This window comes from Palaemon carinicauda, chromosome 17, assembly GCF_036898095.1.
Source record: "Palaemon carinicauda isolate YSFRI2023 chromosome 17, ASM3689809v2, whole genome shotgun sequence".
NCBI lineage: Eukaryota > Metazoa > Arthropoda > Malacostraca > Decapoda > Palaemonidae > Palaemon > Palaemon carinicauda.
Genome location: NC_090741.1, coordinates 61,010,971 through 61,025,449, shown reverse-complemented (window position 1 = coordinate 61,025,449; position 14,479 = coordinate 61,010,971). Strand labels below are relative to the sequence as shown.

Genomic DNA, 14,479 nt, shown 5'->3' with positions numbered 1-14,479 from the left:
CCTTCAGCAAAGCTTGGTCTTCCTCACTCAGATGGGAATGAGCTTCTCGTATTAACAGTCTGATAAAATAGGATAAAGCATTCTTTGACATAGGCAAAGATGGATTCTTAACAGAACACCATAAAGCTTCAGACGGGCCTCGTAAAGGTTTTAAATAGAACTTAAGAGCTCTTACAGGACATAAGACTCTTTCTAGTTCATTTCCAACCATACGATAAGTTTGGAATATCGAACGATATTGGTCAAGGCCGAGAAGGCAGCTCGTGTTGGCTAGAAAACCAAGTTGTAGAACATGTAGCCGTTTCGGATGAGAATCCGATGTTCTTGCTGAAGGCATGAATCTCACTGACTCTTTTAGCTGTGGCTAAGCATATCAGGAGAGAGTCTTTAAGGTGAGATCTTTCAGGGAGGCTGATTGTAGCGGTTCGAACCTGTCTGACATAAGGAATCTTAGTACCACGTCTAAATTCCAACCAGGTGTAACCAAATGACGCTCCTTCGTGGTCTCAAAAGACTTAAGGAGGTCCTGTAGATCTTTATTGTTGGAAAGATCTAAGCCTCTGTGACGGAAGACTGATGCCAACCTGCTTCTGTAACCCTTGATAGTGGGAGCTGAAAGAGATCGTTCTTTCCTCAGATATAAGAGGAAGTCAGCTATTTGAGTTACAGAGGTACTGGTCGAGGATACGGATACTGACTTGCACCAGTTTCGGAAGATTTCCCACTTCGATCGGTAGACTCTAAGGGTGGATGTTCTCCTTGCTCTAGCAATCGCTCTGGCTGCCTCCTTCGAAAAGCCTCTAGCTCTCGAGAGTCTTTCGATAGTCTGAAGGCAGTCAGACGAAGAGCGTGGAGGCCTTGGTGTACCTTCTTTACGCGTGGCTGACGCAGAAGGTCCACCCTTAGGGGAAGTGTTCTGGGAACGTCTACTAGCCATCGAAGTACCTCGGTGAGCCATCCTCTCGCGGGCCAGAGGGAATCAACTAGCGTCAACCTTGTCCCTTCGTGAGAGGCGAACTTCTGCAGTACCTAGTTGACAATCTTGAACGGAGGGAATGCATATAGATCTAGATGTGACCAATCTAGTAGAAAGGCATCTATATGAACTGCTGCTGGGTCCGGGATTGGTGAGCAAAATATTGGGAGCCTCCTGGTCATCGAGGTTGCGAAGAGACCTATGGTTGGCTGGCCCCAGGTGGCCCAAAGTCTCTTGCATACATCCTTGTGGAGGGTCCATTCTGTTGGAATTATTTGTCCCTTCCGACTAAGAAAATCTGCCATGACATTCAAGTTGCCTTGGATGAACCTCGTTACTAGTGAAACGTCTAGACCTTTTGACCAGGTGAGGAGGTCCCTTGCGATCTCGAACAATGTCAGCGAGTAGGTCCCTCCTTGCTTGGAGATGTACGCCAAAGCCGTGGTGTTGTCCGAGTTCACCTCCACCACTTTGCCTTGAAGGAGAGACCTGAAGCTTTTCCAGGTCAGACGTACTGCCAGTAGCTCCTTGCAGTTGAAATGCATTATCCTTTGACTCGAGTTCCATAATCCCGAGCATTCCCTACCGTCTAATGTCGCACCCCAGCATACGTCCGATGCGTCCGAGAAGAGAACGTGGTTGGGAGTCTGAACAGTCAGGGGAAGACCCTCTCTAAGGTTGATATAGTCCCTTCACCAAGTCAGACAAGACTTTATCTTTCCGGAAACCGGGATCAAGACCGCTTCTAGCGTCTTGTCCTTTTCCAGTGAAAAGCTAGATGGAATAGAAGAGGACGGAGGTGTAGTCTTCCTAGTGACACAAATTGATCCACGGATGACAGTGTCCCTACCAGACTCATCCACAGCCTGACTGGGCAGCGTTCCTTCTTCAGCATCTTCTGGATGGATAGCAGGGCTGGGGGTTGATCGTCTTGTTCAGCAACGTCCTCATCAGAGGGTTCCTCATCCGAAACTGATGAGGAAACAGCAACGGAGTGGGCAACGTCTGACTCGCCGAATCCGGTCGCACTGGTGGATGCGTGACGGAGCCGGACGTATGGCATTGCTGCACAGTCTGTGAACTGTCAACAACCATGGGTGCGCGAGGAAGTACAGCGTCAACCCGAACTGTCTAGACTGTCTGGGTTATGCAGTCAACACCCTACCGGGTTGCTGAGGTTGACGCACTGCGTCACAACAAGTCACCTCTGCTGGTTGTTGAACGTATTCCTAGTGACACACTGAACGTCAACAACCACCTCCGAGCGTCGCTTAACTTCAACGTGCGACTGGCAACCCACACTGGGTCGCATCGGTGGAGGAACCACCTCAACTGGCAGACGCGAGTAGGATACCTCAGCGTCAACAGGGCGCACAACCAACCGGTTGGAAGGTTGTTGGCCAGAAGGTTCTTCTCCGCACTTAAGTCCTGAAACAAGGACACAAGCTTGGACTGCATGTCTTGCAGCAAAGCCCATAGGGTCTACGGGAGCAGGTGTGGCAACAGACGGGGTTAGCTACTGAGGCGTAACCATTTACCATCCCTGGAAGTCTTGTTATGTGTGACATAATAGTACAGCAACACTTCAAAGGCTCGACAAAAGTGAGAAGTTGACCTGTAAACAACTTGGAGCGTCTCCTGGCTAGGCGCCAGGGCGAGTTTACCCGAATTGAGAAGTCCATCTGGGCAGAGGCAAGGACTCCCAAGCCGAGAACTTCTCTTGTGTCTTATCAGACTCTCGCTCTATAAGCCAGTTTAAAAGAAGGGAAAGCAAAGGCTGTATCCCTAAAACTCCTCCTGGTGCAAAACCAGTCGCCTAGCCAACGTAACGCTCTCTAGGAGAGCGAGAGAGCACTAGCTTAACAACAACGGCTTCGAAGCAGCTAGGCCTAGTGTAAGTTCTGACGTTTAGGCGAACGAGGAGCAGCAGTTACAAGATCCGGACGAAGATCCTTAAAAAATCATCATGATTTAATTAAAGTCCATAGGGGGCTAAGCAGCTTAAGGCTCCTCTCCAAATGACAGAGTCCTCAAAGGAAAATCAGTAGGAGGGAGAACAGCACTTCCTCATCTACAGGAACCTTGTCCGAGAAAAGCTAGGTTATCTCAGTGAGTCTCTCACTGGTGCATTAGTAGCAGACCAGAAGGCAACGTCATGTAACTGCTTGACAGTCTGTGAACTGTCAACAACTGAACTGTCAACCACAACGGGTGCGTGTGGACATACAGTGTTCACTTGAGACTGCTTTGACTGTCTATACTGGGCAGTCAAAACAAATCTAGAATGCGGAGGTTGACGCACCGCGTCAAAACACGGCAGCTTAACTCCACCCTCCTGTTGTTGTGGTAGCTCACGCACGTCAACGGAGGGTTCCGCGCGTCGGCGAACGTCAACTTGCGTCTGGCTGGGTCGACTGCGCATAGGTGGTGGAGCTCTCACAGCCGGAGTGTGGGAGCAGGCAGCCTCAGCGTCAGCTGGGCGCACAACCGTGGCTGGTTGTAGGCTAACGGGTGCAGCGTCAACCTTCTCCGCACGATACTCTTGCATAAAGGAAGCTAGCTGAGTCTGCATAGACTACAGCAAAGACCACTTAGGGTCTACAGCAGCTGGTGCGGCAACAGACGGAGTTATTGCCTGCTGCGGTACCACTTTGCCTCTCTTAGGAGGTGTGCAGTCGTCGGAAGACTGCAGCGAGTCCGAACTGACCCAGTGGCTACAACTGGGCCGTTGGACTTGCACGGAAGGGACCGACTTGCACTTAAAAAGCTGCGAGACCTTGGTCCATGGTTTCTTACGAGAAACCTCTTCCGCAGACGAGGAATAAATGGGCTCTCTCGTCTTTGTGTGGGTGGGGCGATCTTGGGTAGATACGCCCGAAACCACGGAGGGAAAACGTCTGTTCGTTGATCAAGGCCTGAGGAACCCATAAGTCGTTCGACATTACTTCTCCCCTGGGCTTGGGAGCTTGTAAGAGGTCCCGGACTAGGTGAACGACAGGCACGAACAGACGAACCCTCGGACGCAACACTGTAACACTTGCGCATATCACTGATCACTTCGATTTTCTGTTTTGCACTAATTTCACTGAAAATCGAAACTTTTACTGATTTCTACGTGAAATACGCAATCCTACCCTTCATTAAAAGGTAGTAATGCGAAATCAGTCGTATAATGCAGCTCATTAATACTAGCAAAAAACAGGAAACATATATTATTATTATTATTATTACTTACTAAGCTACAACCCTAGTTGGAAAAGCAGTATGCTATAAGCCCAGGGGCTCCAACAGGGAAAATAGCTCAGTGCGGAAAGGAAAAAAGGAAAATAAAATATTCTAAGAAGAGTAACAACAATAAATATCTCCTATATAAACTATAAAACCTTTAACAAAACAAAAGGAAGAGAAATAAGATAGGAGAGTGTGCTCGAGTGTACCCTCAAGCAAGAGAACTCTAACCCAAGACAGTGAAAGGCCATGGTACAGAGGCTATGGCACTACCCAAGACTAGAGAACAGTGGTTTGATATTGGAGTGTCCTTCTCCTAGAAGAGCTGCTTACCATAGCTAAAGAGTCTCTTCTACCCTTACCAAGAGGAAAGTGGCACTGAACAATTACAGTGCAGTAACCCCTTGGGTGATGAATAATTGTTTGGTAATCTGTGTTGTCAGGTGTATGAGGATAGAGGAGAATATGTAAAGAATATGCCAGACTATTCAGTGTGTATGTAGGCAAAGGGAAAATGAACCGTAACCAGAGAGGAGGATCCAATGTAGTACCGTCTGGCCAGTCAAAAGACCCCATAACTCTCTAGCGGTAGTATCTCAACGGGTGGCTGGTGCCCTGGCCAACCTACTACCTACAAAGATAAAGATAAAGAATTCAGTGGCTGGGAAAGAGACTAAACACTAGTTCAAATAAGCTACGTTTACAATCTCTCACCGCACATAGCCTGGGGACAAGAATAAAACCCTAGAAACGTTTTATCTTCTTCCCCGTACAGCGACTAGGGAGGAGAGTAACAAGAGAAACAACGATACCCGCTTGAACGGAACGTTTTCTCTCCTCTCTCTCCCTCCGTCTCTATCTCTCTCTCTCTTTCTCTCTTGATTTCGCACTTAAGAGAAGAGCCCAATTAAAAATCGTCAAAAAAAACATGTTATTTGACTAAAAGGAACAAACTGAAAGGTTTTCTAAATAAAAAGTTCCTTTAATTTAGAATTTAAAACATTAAAGTTAAGAAAGAATGAACGAAACGTCAGAAACGATTTACTCTTACTGCAAAGTGAAACCGTGATACTCTCTCTCTATCGTAACGATAGAGCGCATGTTGAACGCCCTGAACGTCAACAACTGCATAGTCTAAAAACTAAACGTGAGTTCATCTTTGAAAAACAGTACGAAAACTATCAAAGAGATTCTTTCATAAAACATTAAATTTTAAACAGTTTTAAATTCTTTAAAGGCTAATGGGCTCAACGTTGATTAACTTCGGTTCCAATTTCGGACCGCCTACTAAAAGGAAAGGTCGTATATAAACAAAACATAAAAAATTATTTTATATGTTTAAAATAAATGGAAAGTTAATCGAAGAGGCCTAATAAAGGCGGAGAGATATAAAATATGTGGATCTATAACGTGCTAAGCAAAATTACAAAAACCTAAACACACTTCCTTCTAAGGGAAGGGTCGGCCATTTAAAAGTGAAAGAGAGTCCATACTTTCTTTGTCACCATAATTAAAACTATCCAAAACGAGTTCAAGTTTTGAGATGAAGATAAAACCCCCGCATAGCGAAAGCTCAAAACTAGAATAGTGTACTTCACCAAATAGTTGTGAAAACAAATCCAGTTAGTAACAGCGTATTTAGTAGGTCTTGCCAGTGGCACGACAGAGAGAAAATTGGTTCTGTGTTGACATGAAGTACTTGAGTACCTACTCGACAGATGGCGCTGTTGATGTACACCCCCACCTGCATAGCGATCGCTGGCGTATTCCGTCCGTAGGTTTTTTCTGTCGGGCAGCAGAGCTGACAGCTACATGATCACCGGGTAAGGTTAATATTGAAAAAAGTCCTTCTCTTGGAGGGGATGCAGGATAGTAGTCACCTGTGAAGTGACAGGGATGACATACCTCTGCAGAAGAGACTGACTAAGAAGATTAGGCTATTGCTATTATTACTAGCTAAGCTACAACCCCACTTGGAAAAGCAGAATGCTATAAGCCCAAGGGCTCCAACAAGGAAAATTAGCCCAGTGAGGAAAGGAAATAAGGAAATAAATAAACAATATGAAAAGTAATAAACAATTAAAATGTTTTAAGAACAGTATTAACATTAAAACAGATCTTTCATATATAAACTATAAAAAAAGACTTACGTCAGCCTTTTCAACATAAAAACACTTGCTGCAAGTTTGAACTTTTGAAGTTCTACCGATTCAATTACCCGATTAGGAAAATCATTCCACAACTTGGATATGGCTGGAATAAAACTTCTAGAATATGTTGTAGTATTGAGCCTCATGATGGAGAAGGCCTGCCTATTAGAATTAACTGCATGCCTAGTATTTTACTGTAGTTTACTTTGACAGCTGCTTTTCGGGTCCCATACAGCAGGGGAACTCCACTGTTGTTATATCTTGTTCGTTCAGAGTATTCAACGTTTCATATCACATATTGTTCATTTACTTTTGAATGGTCACTGTCATACGACTCGTGGAATAAGAAAGTCTTCAATTTCCTCCTGAAAGCCTTAATGTCTTCAATCATTCAGATGTCTCGTGGGAGCTTATTGTATAGTCTCAGGGCTGCATATTTAAAGGCTCTGGAGCCTACAGTAGACATATATCTAGGTTCCAATAGTTTGAAACCACCTGTAACTATTCTAGTGTCGACACAATTTGTTGGGTGTGCAATATGTAGAAATTCTCTTAAGCATTTTGGACGTCTGGTTCTGATAACTTGGTGGGTTAATGTACTGTACATATTTTAAATTCAATTCTCACTTTAATCGGCAGTTGGCATCATCCATACAGGAGGCCGCTATCATACATACACCTTGTGTTAAAATATGTGAGTTATAATGGTCCACCAAACTACCACCTAAATCCCCAATTAACTAATATAACTCATGGTTAAGTTTTAGATTCAACCAAATTGGGAAATGTATTATATTAATATATTTTCCTAGTAAAGCACGTGATAACAAAACACTTCTTCTCAATACATTATTGTCGCTAATGCATACTTACAGAGAAAATAAATATTTCAGGAATTGAAGGTCTTGACTTTTTCTAAGTTTAGTGTTTATCTTTCCATGGGCACGCAAGGTAGCTCTTGTTCGTTTGTATGTCTGTTTTCATCTTACTTGGCTCCGCCCCATTGCGCAATGTGACAATATTTACTTGAATGCGCATTTGCTCCTCCCACTAATGTCGCTCCTCCAATCAAAATACTACTGGGTTCTTTTCAAGGGTTATTATTGGACGATTCATTGGTCTCTCAGTCTTGTTTCAAGGATCTGTTTTTCGTGCAATATAACATTGTAAACGACAGTATTCTGTTTTTTTCCCTATTTCATTATGGGAGAAACCCGTGATTGTCGTTTGTTTTCGGTTTTCAAAAGTTGCGGTTTCTATATTTTCATCACACGTCATTTAACTGTCATGGATCCTCCGGTACGGTTGTGTGAAATATGTCGTTATTCCTATTTTGATGTGATCGGCCGATTTCATGGGAATTATAATGGAACTCCTGAAGTAGTGAATCGTTTTCTAAGGGAGCATTCCGTATTACCTTAAGTGTCCAGTGTGGTAAATGTGATTCGCCTTTACATTTTCGTGAGGATAGACATGTGTGGTATTGTACCAAATCTGTAAAGGAGGGTCAACCACAACCTTCCACATCTTCATCGTCATCTTCCGTTTAAGGTAAGAAGTGATTTAACAAAATATATATATTCAAATTTACCCCTGGTTAAAGGGGGGGTCGCAGGGGGGGCGAAGCCCCCCCCGGTAGGGGTACAGGGCCCCTAGGTTAGGTTAGGTGGGTTTGTTAGGTTCTGTGGTGCCCTGAAAATTACTGTGGCCTTAAGGGGGGGTCGCAGGGGGGGCGAAGCCCCCCCCCGGTAGGGGTACAGGGCCCCTAGGTTAGGTTAGGTGGGTTTGTTAGGTTCTGTGGTGCCCTGAAAATTACTGTGGCCTTAAGGGGGGGTCGCAGGGGGGGCGAAGCCCCCCCCGGTAGGGGTACAGGGCCCCTAGGTTAGGTTAGGTGGGTTTGTTAGGTTCTGTGGTGCCCTGAAAATTACTGTGGCTTTAAGGGGGGGTCGCGGGGGGGCCCTACCCCCCTCCCCCCGGTAGGCCTAGTTAGGGGTATGGGGGAGGGGTGCTGGAACATTAATTATTCATTTATTGCAAATATCATTCAATGCCCCAACACCCTCCCCCCCCTTCCCCCACCCAAAACCCCGGTTCCCAAAGGGTGTCCCCCATAATTGGTGGGATGAACTAGGGTATACATAGTAAATCTCTAAATCGGTTGGTTTGCAGTCAAAATAAACGTTAAATTCATTGAAACCACACTATTTCTGATGCAACAAATATATTTTTATTGCATTTTTCGAAATTTGGCTGAAACTAAAAATTTACCTAACTCATCATTACTTTGTTCTCTAAGAGGGTTTGTATCTAAAAACTACTCCTTTCCCATAAAAATGAAAGTAAAATTCAGGTAGAGTTTTACTGTATTACAGATTATCATTTCGAACAGAAAATACATGTTTTCCTGTGGTAAATAACATGATTTAACCGAATTTGACCTTCATTTCAACCGCAAACAAACAATAATACCGATGTCCATTTTTAATCGCCAAGGGAGAAACTGGCCGCTGACATACAAAGGCTTCGGTGATGCCACAGGCTCTTATGATAATAATGATTTACACAATAATTTGATGATAAGGAACAGACAAATTTCTTTGAAATGTAAAGCATCTAAATGCCTTTTATGTCTGGTTGTCATGTAAAAGGTGTAATGTTATATTGCCGTAGACTCGGTAAATGATGTCAGACCAGGCTGGATTTTGGACATCAAAATAAAGTTATTATAGAGCCTTTGTATGTCAGCGGCCAGTTCATACCTTGGGGATTAAAAATGGACATCGGTATTATTGTTTGTTTGCGGTTGAAATGAAGGTCAAATTTGGTTAAATCATGATATTTACTACAGGAAATCATGTATTTTCTGTTCAAAATGATAATCTGTAATACAGTAAAACTTTACATGGACATCAACTAACCTCAAATTTCCCCCCTAACCTAACCGACAAGCCGTGTCCTTACCTACTTTACCGAGTCTACGGTCATATGACATTACACCTTTTACATGACAACCAGACATACAAGGAATTTAGATGGTTTACATTTCAGAGAAATTAGTCTGTTCCTTATCATCAAAATTATCGTATAAACCATCATTATCATAAGAGCCTGTGGCATCACCTAAGGCCTATAATAGTCTTAGGTATCTGGCCAGTCTATAAATCCTCGAAGGCCATCTACCATAAGGTCTCTATAAAATAATTTTCATAACAATGATGGTTTTAAATAGACATAACTCTCAAAATTGCAAATCTGTACCTTTTTGATGTTATCTGGAGTCCAGTGTTTGACAAGAACAGTTTAACAAACTAATCTTCAGGGGAATTAGTATTAATCTTTCATGTGAGAATGATTCAATGACAATACAGAGTCAATGTTTTGGTTTCTCAATAGATGGCAGCACAACTTTGTAAACATTCAGTGACGTCATAGACTGACATTCAGTGACGTCATAGAATGACGTTACAAATCCTTTCAAATGTGATGAATTTGTGTAATGTGTCCAACTTCTAATATTTTACACACAATCCGATTTATTCACGCGTCTTAAATGCACGGAATTATGGAATAATACACAGTTAAATTTTATGATGATCATTTTGATTTAAAAACTACGTCTCATTACTTTTTTACATTATAGTCTCGTAGAGAGAGAGAGTGTGTGTGTGTGTGTGTTAAGCATGCCTTACCTTGTGTACGACACGGGCTCTTGCGTTGGCAGCCCGTAAGAGAATGTAATTGTCATTTGCTAAATTAAAATTGTAAAAAGAAGTTTGCAATGTGAACAGGATTAAAGCAGTTTACGTTAATGCTAGAGGGGTTCAATTAAACAATCAAATAGTATATTACTTTACAGGTTAATGGTTTAAACTACGTTAAATGTCTCATAGATGAAACTTAATTACCCAACAAGGATAACTGAATAGTTAGAGCAAATGGGTAATGGAATTATGAAAAATATGATCCATGATATAAAAATTAGCTAAGATAAATAATTTGTGAAATGGAAATGAAATAAAAATGTCAAACTGATCTTGTGGGTCATTTAGCGCATAGGATTCTCCTGTGTGATTGGACCAGGAAAGCATCATAAGTAAGTAAAAGATTTGAATATTATTATTATTATTATTATTATTTGCTAAGCTACAACCCTAGTTGGAAACGCAGGATGCTATAAGCCCAGGGGCTCCAACAGGGAAAATAACCCAGTAAGGAAAGGAAACAAAGAAAAATAGAATATTTCAAGAACAGTAACATTAAGATATAAACTAAAAAAACTTGCCACTTCCTCGTCGGTGCTACTATAGTGTGAAGTCTACCGCCATATGTCGCCTACCTAGGTTGAGGGTGAGGTCTACCGCGTGACCAGCGTCCCACAGCTAAATCAGTTTTTCCCTCGGCCTACAAGAGATATCATCGATTAAGGGTACTAAAATGTTGCTGAAGGAGTTTTATAGAAGAGTCATTCTGACAGAAGAAGCACCACTCGCCTTTTTAAGAGTGCAAAATCTCTTGGATGCAGTTCAAGAAGCAGATCTATCTGTGTCCAGGGTTAAAAGAATACCCCTGTTTGTGTCATTCTTAGAAGATGTACGAAGTGTGTATCGCTAGAATAAATGTATGGAAATATATGATAACCTGTTTGATGTATGAAGAGTGTATCGCTAGACTAAATGTATGGAAATATATGATAACCTGTTTGATGCACGAAGAGTGTAAAGCTAGAATAAAGGTATGGAAATATATGATAACATGTTTGATGTACGAAGAGTGTATCGCTAGAATAAATGTATGGAAATATATGATAACATGTTTATATTTACCTTTATTCCTTTTTTTTTAATGTAATTAGAAATCCAATGATCTATTTAAGTCATTTCTAAGATATGTTTGAATTAAGTGTTTATTGCTTAAACAAATGTATGAAATGTGTTTTATCTATGAGGGACGAATAATTCAGCAGTAGACCTCACACTATAGTGCTAACGGGAGGTAGATCTCACGCTATAGTAGAACCTCCTCGTCTTTATCCTTTGCCGATCGAAAGGACTTTACAGGTTCAGGAATGGGTTCACTTTCCATTTCCATCCTTCTCCATCAGTTACTTGCCGATTGCCTGCTACCATTTTTTTCGTATCTCGATCGATGTTCTTCACTCGAGTCCGTGGAGTTGGTTTAGTATTTACTTTTGTATTTTGCGAACCCTCTGTGTCGAGGTACAACACTTCTGCATCTCTAGTGGTGGTTGCTCTCTCGTTCTAAAGAGTTTGTATCAGACTCAACTTCATACCTTCTTCTTTTGTTTTGATGTAGGTCATGTCTTGTTCCCCTTTCTCTAGAGGATATTACTTGTTTGTCAATCGAGAACGTTGTTGGCCCATCATGTCCGTTATTGTCTTTTGATAAGACCATATGTACAGTACTTCATATCGTCTTTCCATTTTCCTGAAGGGTGTTGTTTGTTCATCCCTCAAGGACGTCTTCCACATGCCAAGTCCTTTGCCATCCTATACCGACGCCATGGGTGCCATGGTTCTTTCCTTGCCCCACCCCCCAAAAAAATTTTGTTTGTCAGTCCCTCGTGGACGCTTTCCACACACCATGTCCTTCGCCGTCCTGCAACGAGGCCATGGGTGCCATTTGTCTTTCCTTGTCCACCAAGGATGTTGTTTGTCTGTCCCTCATGAACCTTTTCCACATACCATTTCCTTCGCCTCTTGTTACGAGACCATGGGTACCATTGATCTTTTCTTGTCCACCAAGGATGTTGTTTGTCCGTCCCTCATGGACATCTTCCGCACACCATGTCCTTCACCATCCTGTAACGAGGACATGGGTGCTATTGGTCTTTCCTTGTCCACCAAGGATGTTGTTTGTCTGTCCCTCATATACATTTTCCATACTCCATGTCCTTCGCTGTCCTGTAACGAGGCCATAGGTGCCATTGGTCTCTCCTTGTCCACCAAGGATGTTGTTTGTCCGTCCCTCGGCTACTTATTTATCAACTTAATGGATATTACTTCTCTTGATTCCCTTTACAATGGAAGCAGCCTTGTCATGGCCTAGCACTTAGTTTAGTTTCTATTTCCATTTATGAATCTAATTATCGACATTCATTTACAATGGAAGCAGCCTTGCTGTGGCTCAAATTAAATCAAGTCAAGCACTTAGTTTTGTTTAAGTTTGCATCTAATAATCCAATCATCAATATTCGTTTACAACGGGAGCAGCCTTGCTCTGGTTCAAATTAAATCAAGTCAAGCACTTAGTTTTGTTTAAGTTTGCATCTAATAATCCAATCACCAATATTTGTTTACAACGGAATTAGCTTTGCTGTGGCTCAAATTAAATCAAGTCATGCATCTAGTTTTGTTTCAGTTTGGATCTAATAATCCAATCATCAATATTGGTTTACAACGGAATTAGCTTTGCTGTGGCTCAAATTAAATCAAGTCATGCATCTAGTTTTGTTTAAGTTTGTATCTAATAATTGTCAATACCTCCTTATTCCCCTTTCTTTTATTTGTCCCTTTATTACTTAAGCGAACTTCATGTCCCTCTGAATTTCAACAATAAACACAATCCTGCTAAAATTCTTATCTCATACCTTCTATATTTAACTTTATTTGACTAAAGTTTATTTATCTTTTGCGTCTATCTAATCGTGTACATGAAATTCAATTCACTGGAAATTGCATTACTTGCGGATCATTAAGCATCCCTTATGAATCAACTGAATTACCTACCTTAATTTCACTTCACTCAACCCTTTTTATACATATGTAATTACACACATATATGCTTACACTTCGGTAATATTTGAATATTATTTATCCTTAATCTATGCCCGATATTGGTTATCTGCTCTCCAAGTTAATTCCATTTCACTCGTCACTCGTCAAGGGCATTTGCCTCCCCTTTCCTCAGCCAACAAAAAATTGAAAATAAAGATTTAAAAAAAAGGTGGGGAGTAAACAGGCACGTATACAAACGCAATATTAATGGAAACCCTTCTTGCACATACATAATCTGCACACAAGTAACGAAAATAGGTGCGTGGCGCTATTCAGCAACGTCCTTTGTAGATACGATCCTCTTGGTAAAGGTGGAAGACACTACAGCTATGGTAATCAGCTCTTCTAGGAGAAGGACACTCCAAATTCAAACCATTGTTCTCTAGTCTTGTGTAGTGCCGTAGCCTCTGTACCATGGCCTTCCACTGTCTTGGATTAGAGTTCTTTTGCTTGAGGGTACACGTGGGCACGCTTCTTCTTTGTCTACATCTTTTCCCACTTTTATGTGGGGAAAGATGTTTGTTTTGAAGTTTTATAGTTTATATTTAAAAGATTTAATTTAACATTGCTACTGTTCTTCATTAGAATATTCTATTTCATTCATTTATTACTTTCCTTGTAGTTTATTTATTTCCTTATTTCCCTTCCTCACTGGGCTATTTTTTCCTGTTGGAGCCCTTGGACTTATAGCATCTTGCTTTTCCAACTAGGGTTATAACTTGGCTTGTAATAATAATAATAATAATAATAATAATAATAATAATAATAATAATTTACACACACAAACACACATACACACACACACATCTCTCTCTCTCTCTCTCTCTCTCTCTCTCTCTCTCTCTCTCTCTCTCTCTCTCTCTCTCTCTCTCTCTATATATATATATATATATATATATATATATATATATATATATAAATATATATATATATATATATATATATATATATATATATATATATATATATATATATATCTTAAAAATATACGATAAATGAGCAACTCGCAAGTCCAAGTAAGCTGATCTCTCTCTCTCTCTCTCTCTCTCTCTCTCTCTCTCTCTCTCTCTCTCTCTCTCTCTCTCTCTCTCTCTCTCTCTCTCTTGTTTATATTGACTAGCGGCTTCTTTCGATAGTATGGTGCCTCCCTCAATCCATCTTTATAAGTTCATCATATCGAACATAATCTAAGATATAATTAAGACTAAATGCATGAGTGTTAGAATGTAATGAACTATTTTGATTATATTCATAAAATCCCTTCTGATGGAGAGACACGTGTTTGCTAACATGAATGCCCTCGCTTACATATTGTTATTGTACATAATCTA

General features: G+C 41.3%; 2 protein-coding genes and 1 pseudogene across 2 annotated transcripts in view; 2 read left to right on the top strand and 1 right to left on the bottom strand.

Annotated features, from left to right (window-relative positions):
- LOC137656809 (calpain-7-like) overlaps positions 1-9,744 on the bottom strand; it is a 95,910-nt gene extending 86,166 nt beyond the window's left edge. Inside the window, exon 1 of the mRNA XM_068391120.1 lies at positions 9,613-9,744. The gene's annotated coding sequence lies outside the window, so the exon portion shown is untranslated. The remainder of the gene's footprint in view (positions 1-9,612) is intronic.
- LOC137656812 (mitochondrial thiamine pyrophosphate carrier-like) overlaps positions 1-14,479 on the top strand; it is a 615,169-nt gene that overhangs the window by 227,010 nt on the left and 373,680 nt on the right.
- Positions 1-14,479, top strand: part of LOC137656101 (uncharacterized) — a 505,345-nt pseudogene that overhangs the window by 163,673 nt on the left and 327,193 nt on the right.